Below are 15,303 nucleotides of genomic sequence, written 5' to 3'. Positions count from 1 at the left end.
AAGAAGTCAACTTTGCTGTTGAAGCCACTGAGGCTTGGGGGCATTTTTGTCACACTGCGTCACCTGTCCTGATGAATGCATGACTCATTTCATCCTTGCTACAGCCCCTGAGAGAAGGGGCTTCATCCTCATTTCATAAATGAAGAGTCAAGTCTCAGAGAGGTTAGGAGCATGAGCAAGGTCACACAGCGAGGGGTGGAGCTTGGATTTGAATCCAGGTCTGTCTAACCTCAAAGACTGAAGTGGGGATGAAAATAAGTTGCCATTGTTGTTTGCCTGTCACCCAGGTGATGTAACTCTTGTCTAGGCTCTGCCTACGGGGACTTTGTGACATATCTCTGCACTGATCACCTAGGTGATGGGACTCTTTTCTAGGCTCTTCTATCCTTGGATTGTAACCTTGCAGGATCTTGGACTCATATCCTTTCAGGGATCATAGAAGTGATCACATCAAAGCTGCCATGATAAAGTTGTGGAAAAGTGGGCAATATTGCCAAATGCAAAATATCTGGGCTATATTTTGTTCTGAGATAACCATTTGATATTCCTGGAAGTTAGGGAATATGGAGGCCAACTCCCATAGGGATGTTGTATAAGACTCCAATTCCTAAGTCAATGATCTCAACCCTGTGGATACAGCACTCTCCCTGTAATGGGACATCTTAACCCATTTTGTGCTGCTATGACAGAATACCATAGACTAGAGAATCTATAAAGAAAAGAAATTTATTTCTTAGAGTTCTGGAGGCTAGGAAGTCCAAGGATGAGGGCTCTGCATCTGGTGAGGGCCTTCTTGCTGTGTTATCTCATGGCTGAAGGCAGCTGAGCAAGACTTGGAGAAAGAAAGAGAGCAAAAGGGGCTGAACTTGCTTTTTATACAAGCCCACTCCCAAGGTAACTAACCTACCTCCAAGATTACTAACCTATTCCTGAGATAGTGACATTAATCAATGCATGGGGACAGAATCTCATAAACCAATCACTCTTATTAGGCCCCACGTCTCAACACTGTCACATAGAGGATTAAGTTTCCAACAATTGAGCTCTGGGGAACAAATGCAGACCGTACATGGGGGACTGATGAGTATATGGGAGGGACCAGTCATGAATATTTTGGCTGAGAGTTGTGTTTGGGAGCTGAAGCCATGCTCCATCATGGCAGGGCACACATAGACCTTTGAATGCTCTGAGGAATGAATATTGAACAGTGCAACTCATGGCAGAAGGTGGAATATTTAAAAAGCAGAACTGCCTGGGTCAACTAAAAGAGTGAACAAACAGCCTGTAGCCTGTGGCTGGCTCCTCTTCTCTTCCCATCTCCACCTGTCACGTTTCTCTCTTTCTTTCCCTCCCTCCCTCTCTCTCTCCCTTCCTTCCGTCCCTCATTCCTTCCTTTCTTCCTTCCTCTGCCTTCTTCTTTCTCTCCCTCCCTGCTTCCTTGTTTCTTTCCTTCTTTCCATTTCCCTGTTTCTCTCCCTCCTTCCTTCTTTCGCTCTCATTTCCCTCTCTCTTTCTTTCTCTCTCTCTCCATCTTTCTCTCCCTCCATCCTTCCTTCTCTCATTCTTTCCTTCCTTCTCTCTTTCCTTCTTTGCCCCCTTCTTTCCTTCCTTTCTTCCTTCCTCCTTCCTGCTTTCCTTTCTTCTCTCTTTCTTTGACTGATGTGTTCTGAGCCCAAGCACCCTGTGGGGTACTAAGTGGTATCAAAATTGACTCAAAAATCAAGAAGAAATAGAAAACCTAAGAAGTACTATAACATGAAGAACATAAAACCTCTAGTAAAATAAAATCTTTCACAAAGGAAGGACAAGGCCCAGATGATTGTATGAGCAAATTTTACAGACTTTCAAAGAATGGATCATTCTAATTATGATGTCCCAAGCAACTGTAGCTAGGAATATTAATGCTTGATTTTTCAAGAGCTTCATTTCCTAAAATCTGTAGGATCAAATGTAGATTGGCATGTGTTGGAAATTCTCAAATGTTGTGCAGTTCCTTGGAGTCTTAGCATTAAAAAAGAAGGCCTTGCTTGCATTAACTTTGAATTTTGTAACAGTTACAAGTTAATAGAGATACTCTATGAATTTATATACATTCTGATTTTATAGGAATGGAGGCATATCAGACAATTGCCTCTGCACCCAGAATTATTACTTTGTAACATATCTTGGACATCATTTTTGAGCATCCTTTTAAAATTTATTTTTTCAAATAGCTGCATAGTATTCTATCATATGAGTAACCATAATTTCAATAAACAGTAAAGTGATAATCATTAATGTGATTGATAAACATTAAGGTGATTTCTAGACTTTTGTTAATTAAAAAGATGGTATAATACTTTCTCCCATTCATACATAATTCCAGGCATCATGAGTATGTCTGTAGGGTAAGTTTCTGGAAACGAAATTGCTGAATCAGAGGGTATTTCCAGTTATAATTTTGGTATATATTGTTTAATCACAATTGATATAGTTTGTACTAATTTATAATCCCAGTAACAAGATGTGAGTAACACTTCAAACTCCACAAATTCACTGCCAGTGCTTGAAGTCTTGATGCATATTGCCAGCCTTCCTTCAAGTAAAGTTCTATTAACTCTACAAAAATTTTATAAATGGCAGACGTTACATTTCCAGATAGCTTTGTGGTAACCAAAAAAGAATTGATTTATTAGCAATTTGTGTATCACATTGAGACAAAATACATTTGTAATAAATATCATTATTGTTACGTACTTAAAACATCCCATGTATTGCAAAATCATACTTTAGATGGGGCCAAGCTGGCCGATTAGAAGCAGCTGTGGCCCGTGGCTTTCACAGAGAGCAATGAAAACTGTGAGTGAATTCAGCACCTTCAATTGAGGTATTCAGGTTCTTGCTTTGGGACTGACTAGGCAGACAGCTCGACCCACAGAGAGTCAGGAAAAGCAAGTGAGTCAATGATCCACCCAGGTGTGGCACGGAGCTAGCTGAGCCCTCACTCGCAGGCAAGGGAGGCTATGAGTAATTGTGTGACTCTGCCCGGGAAACCATGCTTCTGCAATGGATCTTTGTAACCTGCAAATCAGGAAGTCCTTTCATGAGCTCAGCCACCACGGCCTTGGGTCTGAAGCAAAGAGCTGTGTGGAGTCTCAGCAGAGTGCTTGCCGGCTTACTGGGGCATGCATGGAAACCCAGGAATTTTGCATACTCTGCCCCGAGAATTCCAGCAAAGCTGGAGATACATCTGTGCATTCCCTTAGGAAGGGGGCTGAATCCAGGGAGCCAGGTGACATCATTCTGAGGCCCCACTCCCACAGCACCTCACAATACCCATTGGCTTGGAATTCCAGCTGGCCAGTCGCAGCAGGCTGGAGAAAGCCAGAGGTGGACCGAGTTTGCAGGGGGAGGGGCAGCTGCTCTATCTTTGGTTTGAGTTGACCACTCTAGCCTGCTGGCACCAGGGAACAGGAAGAGTCCCCTATAACATAGTACAGCTGTTGTGAATGATCGTGGCCAGGCTGCTTCTTTAAGTGAGACCAAAATCAATCCCTCCTCACTGGACAGGGCCTCCCTATAGAATTTTAGCAACTCCAGCCAGAGTTCTATGGACAGAACTCTAATTTTTCCCTGGGATGAAGTCCACAGGGAGAGGGGTAGCTGCTGTCTCTCCAGTTCAGCCAACTGAACTTTTCCAGCCTGCTGGCTCTGGAGAGTCCTGGGGGTCAGATCAACACACCTGCTCTGCCAAAGGTCAGCCAGACTGCCTCTTTAAGCAGTCCCTGATCCTGTTCCTCCTGACTGGGTGAGACCTCCCAACCGGGGTCTCCAGACACCTCCTACAGGAGGGTTCCAGCTGGCATCAAGTCAGTAATCCTTTGGACTGGTGCTCCCAGAGGAAGGAACAGGTTGCCATCTTTGCTGTTTTACAGCCTTCACTGGTGATACATCCAGGTGCAGGAGAGACTGATGTGACTAGGGTCCACAGTGGACCCCCAAAAACCACAGCAGCCCTAGCCCTAGGGAAGAGAGGTCTGACTGTTAAAAACAAACAGAAAACAACAACAACAACATCAACAAAACGACCCCATGAAAAACTCTGTACAAAGTCAGCAACGTCAAAGATCAAAGGTAGATAAGCCCACAAAGATGAGAAAGCATCAACACAAAAACGTTGAAAACTCTAAAAGGCAGAATGCCTCTTCTCCTCTAAATGACAACAACACCTCCCAAGCAAGGGCACAGAACTGACCCGAGGCTGAGATGGCTGAATTGACAAAAGTAGGCTTTAGGAAGTGGGTAATAACAAACTTCTCTGAGCTGAGGGAGCGCGTTCTAACTTAATGCATGTAGCTAAAAATCATAAAAGAACACAGTAGCTGATAACCAGAATATTCAGTTTAGAGAGGAACATAACTGACATGATGGAGCTGAAAAACACAACATGAGAACTTCACAACACAACCACAACTATCACTCACAGAATAGGCCAAGTGGAGGAAAGAATCTCAGAGCTTCAAAACTATCTGTCTGATATAAGACAGGAAGAGAAGAATAGAGAAAGAAGAATAAAAAAGAAAGAGCAACAAAACCTTCAAGAAATACGAGATTATGTAAACAGACTGAACTTAAGACTGATAAGGGTACCTTGACCCACCATGATCAAGACGGCTTCATCCCTGGGATACAAAGTCGGTTCAACACAGGCAAATCTATAAATGTAATTCATCACATAAACAGAACTAAACACAAAAACAACACGGTTATCTCAATAGATGCAGAAAAGGCCTTCAGTAAAACTCAACATCCCTTCATGTTAAAAACTCTCAATAAGCTAGGTATTGAAAGATCACTACTCAAAATAATAAGAGCCATATATGACAGACCCACAGCCAATATCATACTGAGTGAGCAAAAGCTGGAAGCGTTCCCCTTGAAAACTGACACAAGAAAAGGATGGCCTCTCTCACCACTCCTATTCAACGTAGTACTGAAATTTCTGGCCAGGGCAATCAGGAAGGAGAAAGAAATAAAGGTATTTAAATAGGAAGAGATGAAGTCAAATTATCTTTGTTTGCAGATGGCATGATCCTATATCTAGAAAACCCGATCATCTCAGCCCAAGAGCTTCTTAAGCTGATAAACCACATCAACAGAATCTCAGGATACAAAATCAGTGCGCAAAAATTGCTAGTATTCCTATAAACAAACAAGAGGCAAGTAGAGAGCCAAATCGTGAATGAAATTCATTCACAATCGCTACAAAAAGAATAAAACACATAGGAATACAGCTAACAAGAGAAGTGAAGAACCTCTTCAAGGAGGACTACAAACCACTGCACAGAGAAGTCAGATAGGACACAAACAAATGGAGAATAATTCCATGATCATAGATAGGGAAGAATTCTTTCCTGAAAATGTCCATACTGCCCAAAGTAATTTATAAAAGAATTCAATGCTATTCCCATTAAACTACCAATGAAATTCTTCACAGAATTAGAAGAAAGTATTTTTAAATTCTCATGAACCAAAAAAGAGCCCAAATAGCCAAGGCAATTCTAAGCAAAAAGAACAAAGCTGGAAGCATTACACTACCCAACTTCAAACTACACTATAATGCTACAGTAACCAAAACAGCATGTTACTGGTACAAAAACAACCAATGAAACAGAATAGAGAACTCTGAAATAAGACCATACACATACAACTATCTGATCTTTGACAAATCTGACAAACACAAGCAATGGGGAAATGATTCCTTACTTAATAAATCATGTTGGGAAAACTGGCTAGCCATATGCAGAAACTGAAACTGGACTTCTACCTTATACTATACACAAAAAATAACTCAAGATGGAATAAAGACTTAAACATAAGACCTAAAACCATAAAAACCATTGAAGAAATCCTAGGCAATACCATTCAGGACATAGGCATGGGCAAAGACTTTGTGACTAAAACACCAAAAGCAATGGCTCAAAAGCCCAAATTGACAAATGGGATCTAATTAAACTAAAGAGCTTTTGAAAGCAAAATAAACTATCATCAGAGTGAACAGACAACCTACAGATTGGGAGAATATTTTTGCAATCTATCTGACAAAGGGCTAATATCCAGAATCTACAAAGAACTTAAACAAATTTACAAGGAAAAAATAGCCCCATCAAAAAGTGGCCAAAGGAAACAAGCAGACACTTCTCAAAAGAAGACATTTATGCCACCAACAAACATGAAAAAAGCTCACCATCACTGGTCATTAGATGAATGCAAATCAAAACCACAATGAGATACCTTCTCACACCAGTTAGAATGGCGATTGTTAAAGTCAGGAAACAGCAGATGCTGATGAGGCTGTGGAGAAATAGGAATGCTTTTACACTGTTGGTAGGAGTGTAAATTAGTTCAGTCATTGTGGAAGACAGTGTGAAAATTCCTCAAAGATGTAGAACCATAAATACCATTTGACCCAGCAATCCCATTATAGGGTATATACCCAAAGCATTATAAATTATTATACTATAAAGACACATGCACTTTATGTTTATTTCAGCACTGCATGTTTATTTCAGTGCTATTCACAATAGCAAAGACTTAGAACCAACACAAATGCCCATTAATGATAAACTGGATAAAGAAAATGTGGCACATATACACCATGGAATACTATGCATTTATGTCTTTTCCAGGGACATGGATGAAGCTGGAAACCATCATTCTCAGCAAACTAACACAAGAAAAGAAAACCAGGCCAGGAGGAGTGACTCATGTCTGTAGTCTCCGAACTTTGGGAGGCTGAGGAGGTGAGTTTGAGATCAGCCTGATCAACATGGAGAAATCCCATCTCTACTAAAAATACAAACAATTAGCCAGGCATGTTGGCACATACCTGTAATCATAGCTACTTGGGAGGCTGAGGCAGGAGAATCGCTTTAACCCAGGATGCAGAGGCTGGGTTGAGCCGAGATCATGCCATTACACTCCAACCTGGGCAACAAGCTTGAAACAATGTCTCAAAAAAGAGAGAGAGAGAGAGAGAGAAAGAAAAAGAAAAAAGAAAAGAAAACCAAACACTGTATTTTCCCACTCATGAATGGGAGTTGAACAATGAAGACACATGGACACAGGGAGGGGAACATCACACACTGGGGCCTGTCATGGGGTGGGAGGCTAGAGGGGGAATAGAGTTAAGAGAAATACCTATGTAGATGACGGGTTGATAGGAGCAGCAAACCACCATGGCACTTGTATAACTATGTAACAAACCTGCATGGTCTGCCCATGTATCACAGAACATAAAGTACAACAAAGAAAACTTTACATAAATACATAAAGTCTAGAAGAGCTAATACATTATAATGAAAAGTCAACAATAATCTCAGCTCAAAGAGAACACCATAAAATTATGAAGTGCTCTCAACAAATCTCTAAATTTATGTCCTCATAAGATTACATTTCTATTTCTTCTTGAATAATTTCCCCATTTTAGCTATGATTTGGTGATAGTAAGATGGTAATTCTGAAGAGAAAATTATCCTAACTCTTCATTGAGAAAATTCTGCCTCATTTCACCACACACCTGAGTCTTAAGCAGTCACTTCTAATGTAGCTGAATAATAGATCCTCACCCAGCTTAGTCTATGAGTTGAATCCATGTACGTGAGATAAGGCCCCCAAGGAGAGGTAATAAGCTGGGAATGCCATCAGTTCATCTTTCTTCAGGCCAATATTTGTCATTGTCACTTGTAGTAGCAGGACAGCCCTGGCATTGGGATTTGTAGTAACAGAGAGTATCGAAGGGAAAACTGAACTTCCCTAATTTTTGGAAAAAAGCAGATTGGAAGCAGATGAGTTCCAACGTTTTCCATGTGTGAGGTCATTGTCCCAGGTAGTCTTGCTCAGGACATTTCTTGTCAGCAAAACAGAAGTCAAACGATATTTCTACCTTCCAAGAGAATAGAACATAATGTCAGATTTTCTCATGGATTCCCACAAGTTCAAGAAACTTTCATGGCCTTATTTAACTGCTTAAGCATTTCAACTAAAAAATTGTCTTTCAAATACACAGGAATATGTTTGGAAAAATTTTAACCAGAAAAAGTTGGAATTCTAAAGTAAAAAATGCATGAGGCCATAAAAATTTTTTACATCTTTTAATGTATATGTCAACTGGGGAAAGAAAAACATTCTTTGAAGTTTCCTTTTATACCATTAAAGACTTATTCTTTATTCCAGCAATACAGGGTGACTTATTCAGGTTGAATGTTGAAGGTAAACTTCAACTTAATTTTAAGTTCTGGCTAATTTTTGAGCATTTCTCAGTCACCTACCATGATTTCATCTCAGAAACCAAAATCTCAATTTCATTTAGACCTTTGAAATATTAAAACAGAAGGTTAAATGCTTCAAAATAATATTCATGTAGAGACTTACATATGTGGACCAGGAATCTCCAGGTATTACAAAGTTTATGAGAACATAACAAATGTTGATACACACACTTAATTCTGAAATAAAAACTTACAACAAATAAAACTAACAAATCAAGAAAATTTTGTAGGTTACACATTTTGTGTCTAAAAATATAGGTATGAAACACTCAAGGATGGATAAAAGAAGAAATCACAAGAGAAAATAGAAAATATCTAGAGACAATTAAAAACATGAAATCCGAAAAGTTAAGAAATACATCAAAAACAGTACCATAAGGGAAAAAATTTATAGCTATAAGTGATTATAAAAATAAGATACCAAATCAACAACTTTACTCCTAAGGAACTAAAAACAGAGGGAAAAAGAGGGACTATTAAAGAGGGACAACTAAAAGCTAGCAAAATTTAAAAAATGATAAAGATAACAGTGGAAACAAGTGAAATAGAGAATAGAAAAACAATATCAAAACTCAACAAAACCTAGTTTGTTCTCTGAAAAAGATCAAAACTGACAAAATTTTATCTAGATTGACTAAGAAAAAAAGGCAATATTCAAATTACTAAACTTAAAAATAAAATGAGTACATTACTAACAAATTTTTGGAGTAAAAAAGGGATGTAGGAGAGTACCATAAGGAACTATACATTAAAAAATTGAATAGTCTAAATAAAATGAACAAATTCCTAGAAACAAAAAACCTACTAAGACTGAATCAGAAAAGTTGAATAAACCTAAACCTATTCAGCAAGGAGATTCAGCAGGAAGATTGCATCAGTAATCAAAAACCCAGCAACAAAGAAAAGCCTGGAGCAGAGGGCTTCACTGTTGAATTCTACCCAATGTTTAAAGCAGAATTAACACCACTTTTTCAGAACTTTGAAGAGGAGATAATTTTTTCTAACTTATTCTATGAGTCCAGTATTACCCTGACACCAAGCCAGACAAAGGCACCATAAGAAAACTACAAACAAACATCCCTTATAAATGCTGATGCAAAAATCCTCAACGAAATACCAGCAACTCAAACTTAGCAGTACATTAAAAGGATTATACACTATGAATGAGTATAATTGACTCCTGAAATAAAAGTATTTCCCAACACATGAAAATCAGCATAATATCACATTAACATAAAGAAGGAAAAAACCCTCATGTCATCATCTTAATCAAAGAAGAAATATCATTTGTCAAAATTTAACCCACATTCATGATAAAATATAAACTATAAAAAGAAAGAAAACACCTTAACATAATGCTATACAAAAAACAAAACAATGCAAAAAAACACAGCTAACATGGTGAAAGACTGAAAGCTTTTACCCTAAGAGCAAAAACAAGGATGCCTGCTTTTACTACTTCTATTTAATATAGTACTGAAGGTTCTGGTTAGTTAAAACAGTAAGGTGAGTAAAATAATTAAAGATATTCCAATTTTTTTAAAAAGTAAAATTATCTGTTTGCAGATGACATAATTTTATATATTAAAAATCTCTTAGTTTCTGTGAAATAAACTTTCAGATGCAATAAATAAAATTCAGCAAAGCTGCATGATACAAAATAATACACAAAAATCAGTTGTATTTCTACAATAACAATAAACTATCTGAAGAAGAAATCAAGACAACAGTATCCTGTATGATAGCATCAAAAGAATAAAATACTTAGAAACCCATTTAACCAAGGAAATGAAAAACCTGTACAACAAAAACTATAAACATGGCATGAAAGTATTAAAGATGACACAAATAAATGAAAAGACATCATGTGTTTATGGACTGGAAGACAAAATCTTGTCAAGGTGCCATTGTTATCTATAGTCTTCTACAGATTCAATAAAATCACTACAAAAATTCCAATATTTGTAAAAATAGAAAAACCTATTCTAAAATTCAGATGAAATCTCGAAAAACCCCAAGCGGCCAAATCAATCTTAGAAACTAACAAAGTTAGAGGACTGACACCTCCTGGTTTCAAACTTCAGTAAGCAAAACAATGCTGTACCAGCATAGAGACGGACACAAAGACGAATGCAATAGAAATAAAGAAAAAAATATATAGTCATGATTTTTAACAAGGGTGTCAACACTGTTCAATGGGGAAAGGATGATACTTTTTTAAATAGTGTTGAAAACGGATATTTACATCTATCTATCTATATATTTATATGTATATATATTTATATGTATATATATACATATCCCAAATTAGCTTTTTGTCTGTCATGTACGTTGCAGATCTATTTTCCCAGTCTGTTGACTTTTGACTTTGAGGCAGTTTTCTCTCATACAAAATTTTAATTTTTATGGAGTCAAATACAACCTTGGTGCCGATCTGGTTCCCGTACTGCCCGGCCTGCGTGAGCATGATTTCCCTCATGGCCAAGGCGGGATTAGAGCGTCAGGAGAAACGCGAGAAGGTGGAGCAGATGCACAGCTACCCAGCCCGCCCTCCATCAACGCTGAGATAGCCCCGCGCCCAGCTCCCTCAGCCTCGGATTTGGCTCCCAGAATAAGCAACAGCTTTACTTCCACACAGGTGTACCCACCTGTGAATCCCTTGGCGTTGAAAGTCTGTTGGAGAGCTCAGGTGTCCTGCTGTGGTCCTTTCCACGTTGGGGAATGCAGGTCAGCTGGAGAACTTCCTCCCACATCTTTAGTAAGACTAAATCCCTAGCTGAGCTGAAACTGAATTTTCCTCCCATGTGGGAGGAGAAGACTCTTGTTCCCATATTCACAGAGTGCCTTTGCACCTGTCGTAGATTGATGACATATTGTTGTAATTGATGAGTCTTTTCATCTATTAGGAGATCTATGCTTAGGAAAGGTCTTCCGAATGTTAACTCAACAGGATTTAATTATAAGTTTTACTTTGGAGCAGTCCAAAGCCGCAGTAAGCTATGGGTGTTAGAGACAGACAGGCGTCTGATTTAGCTGGAGTCTTCTTTAGAGTAGCATTAGCCCTCTCACCTTTTCAGAGGACTGCATTCTGCACACAGAGTGAAGGTAATATTGGATTCTTAAAGCTGAGGATAGGTGTTGGGATACACCTGCTGTGAAAGACAGGCCATTGCCACCTTGCAGGCTTTTAGATTACCCAAACTGAGGAGTTATTTCTTCTGGTAAACATTTTTCAAATGGGGTGGGGAATGCCTCGATCTAACCAGTGAAGTTATCAGTAAGCATTAGCAAATATTTGAATCTCCTGCAGAAAGGTGTCTGAGTAAATTAGAGTTGCCAGTTCTTACCTGAATAGGTTCCTCAATTTTGCACAGGTTTCCCTGGAGAAGGAGAAAATTGCTGGCCGTTTGGGTCATGTCAGGCACAGAGATCACAGGGCTGAGTCACCTGTTTTGGTGTAAATTGAAAAGATTTACACCTATAAACAAATGAGCCATTAACAGAAACCAAGAATCCCTTCGAGGGTGAAAATAATCATGAAAGTGCTGAATTATATTCCTATGATTGGTACTTGGCATTAGCAATTTATTACCACCATTCAGCCAGCCAGAGGGGCCCTGGACTGAAGTGCAAACCCTGGCCCATTTTTGTTCTTCTTCAGAGTGTTCTGGCCCAGTTCTATGTATGCTGTCCAGCACGCCCATAAGCTTCAGTGGCCCTTTCAGTGCAGGGGCCTTGGCTGTGGCATCTACAAGGTCATTTCCTTTTACATGGTCAGTCTCTCTTTTGATGTCCTCTGCAATTAATTATAGTCACTTTTTGGCAGCAAAGCAGCATTCTAACAAGCTCAAAATTTGAATGATGTTGTATGGAAAAGCCCTTGGGGGTCAGGAGTCCCTACCCATTCCAAATTGCAGCATAAGCATGAAGCACTAAAAAGTCTTACTTGGAATCAGTGTAAATGATAACTTTTAAATCCTTTCCCAACTGCAGGGGCTGAGTAAGTTCAATTAACTCAGCTTTTTGAGCTGAGGTCGAGGCCAGGAAGGCTTGTGCCTACTACTAATAGCATATCTACCTCTCCCATTTTCCTGATGCATAAAACAACTTACACCTGCTAACCAATCTTCCTTGGGATGGTCAAGGGGCTCATCCTTCTTATGTCTGGCCTGCTAGAATAAGTTTGTTTCATAACCTGTGACATGCTTTGGCTGTGTCCCCAGTCAAATCTTATCTTGAATTGTAGCTCCCATAATTACTATATATCATGGGAGGGACCTAGTGGGAGGTAATCGAATCGGAGGATGGGTATTTCCCATGCTGTTCTCGTGACAGTGAATAAGCCTCATGAGATCTGATGGTTTATTTATTTATTTTTTAGACATAGTCTTGTTCTGTTGCTCAGCTAGAGTGCATTATCATGACCTTGGCTCACTGCAACCTCTGACTCCTGGGTTCAAGCGATTCTCCTGCCTCAGCCTCCCGAGTAGCTGCGATTACAGGCGACTACCACCATACCTGTCTAATTTTTGTACTTTTAGTATAGACGGGGTTTCACCATGTTTGCCAGGCTAGCCTCCATCTCCTCACTTCAGATCATCCACTGCATTGGCCTCCCAAAGTGCTGGGATTACAGCTCTTGGTTTTATAAAGGGGAGTTTCCCTACACAAGCCCTTTTGCCTGCTGCCATGTAAGAGATGTGACATTGCTCCTCATTTGCCTTCTGCCATGAGTGTGAGGCTTCCCTGACCATGTGGAACTGTAAGTCAATTAAACCTCTTTTCTTTATAAATTACCCAGCCTCAGATATGTCTTTATTAGCAGCATGACAACAGACTAATACAACCTGTATGCCAGAAAGGCTAGAAGCACCTGTGGACTCTGGCAGATAAGTAGCTGGGTTTACGGTTTGGCAGGCTTTAAGGGTTATGTCTGGAATGTCTAGCAATAAGGCCTGATACTTTCGTAAACGTTCTCTTATTATCCACTGCTGCCCTTTAGCTTCTAGGACCACCTTCCCTTGGTGTGGAGTCAAAAACCTGTAGGTGCTGTTCTAATGTTACTTTATTAGCTTTGCCTGCTAGAAAAGTGGTAGCAGCAATAGCTCTAAGACATCAAGGCCACCCTGAGTCCACCTGGTCTATCTGCTTAGAAAATTAGGCTACTGTCCTTGGAATGTCCCCCAGTTTTGGGACAAGATTACCGAAGGCCTATGCCTTGCTTTTTGGTCACATAAAGAACACATGGTTCATCCAACTTGGGGACTCCCATGGCTGCAGCAGAGCCCAATTTCTCCTTGAGAGTATTGAAGGTTTGCTTGCAGTTCTCATTACATTCTAGGAGCTCTAAATCTTTCCCTTTAGTGTATCATAAAAAGGCTTGGCTACATGCCCAAAACTGGGCACCCATAAGCAGCAGTACTCAGCAGTCTCCTAAAAAAGCCCACAGTCATTTTTTGGACAGGGACTCTTGGGTGACTAAAATAACTTTTTTATCTTCTAGGGATTTTGATCAGTTCCAGAGGTTAAGACAGATTCCAAATATTTAAGTCTTCCAGTCAAAATCTGAGCTCTGTGTGGTGATGCCCTATATCTGCAAGTTCCCAGGAAATTTACCAACTTAACATTATTATTATGAGTCTTCTTTAGTTGGGCTAGCAATGAGCAAGTCACCTACATACTGAATAATTGTGTCCCTTTCCAATTGTAGATTTTTAAGTCCTTAGCTAGAGCATTTTCAAATAAGTGGGGGCTATCTCAGAACCCTTCAGAGATGACTGTTCAGGTTAGTTTTGAGGCTGAATGCATATCTGGATCAGTCCATTCAAAGGCAAACATATTATGAATCTGGATGCATTGAGATCCAGAAAAGTGCATCTTTCAGATTTAAGAATGTAAACCAGCTTGCATCCCCTGGAACTTGGTAAGTATTGGGGACAATGAGGTGCATGGGGACAACTGCATTTCTTAATGCTCTAAGGGTTCAGACAAATCTGTACTTGCCATTAGGCTTTTTATCTGGTAACATGCGAGTATTGTAAGGAGACTCTCATGGGCTTAATAACTCATATGGCAAGAATTTGGCAATAAGGGGTTGAATTTCCCATCATGCTTCTTGTCTTAAAATATATTGTCTCTTCTGAGGTCGAGGAGTACTAGGCTGAAGTTGGATTTCAATGGGGGAGGTGTTTAGTGCATTTCCCAGAGCCTGTGTGGCCCAAACCTCAAGATTTACTTAAGACAACACCTCAGGTGGTAAATGTGACAGCTCATTCTTAACTTCTTTTTCCCCTGATGGGTCAGGAACAAAAGTAACAGTTTCTATGCTTTATGATCTGTGAAGGTGACCATGACTTGGTCTCCTCAGTCAATAAACCTCTCCCCAGTAAGAGGTCAGGCAATCAGACAGTACTAAAAAGGCAGGCGAGAAACCTAGAGAATCTGGAGGACAATTTAGAAGATACAAAAAGTAGTGTTTTGGGGCTTGTCCATCATGAGAAGACAGGAGACCATTGTATTAAATCAGTACAGAGTAATCTGCTCCCACACCTAATACGAAGTTAATACCCCTACCTGCTACTTCAAGAGTCACCTGAGGCTCCTCCATCTCTCGACAGCTAGTAGTCCAATGGGAGTGGATGTAGGAAATATCAGGCCCCTCCACTTTTGAGTCTGCTGGGCTCTGATGATGGCTCCCTTGGAAGCACAGTGCATTTCCTTCGGCAGAGACTTACCTTCCTACAGAAGGCACACAGATTTATACCCAAGGCGCAGTGGCCCAGAGGCACATACTGCGATTTTCACCTTCTCACTTCCTCTGTGAGGGCCACGGGTTAAGGGGCTGCCTCTGAAGTGGTGGAGAGCACAAGGCTGCAGCTAGATGCTGGGCCTCTTGAAAGATTTGCTTTATTTTATGTTTTCTCTGCTCAATTCCTGTGATGGAAAACTGCAAAATCCAAGTCTAAAATCTGATCCATGGGAGTCTGGAAGCCTA

This window comes from Pongo pygmaeus, chromosome 16, assembly GCF_028885625.2.
Source record: "Pongo pygmaeus isolate AG05252 chromosome 16, NHGRI_mPonPyg2-v2.0_pri, whole genome shotgun sequence".
NCBI classification, from domain to species: domain Eukaryota; kingdom Metazoa; phylum Chordata; class Mammalia; order Primates; family Hominidae; genus Pongo; species Pongo pygmaeus.
Note: the sequence above shows the minus strand (reverse complement) of the source record.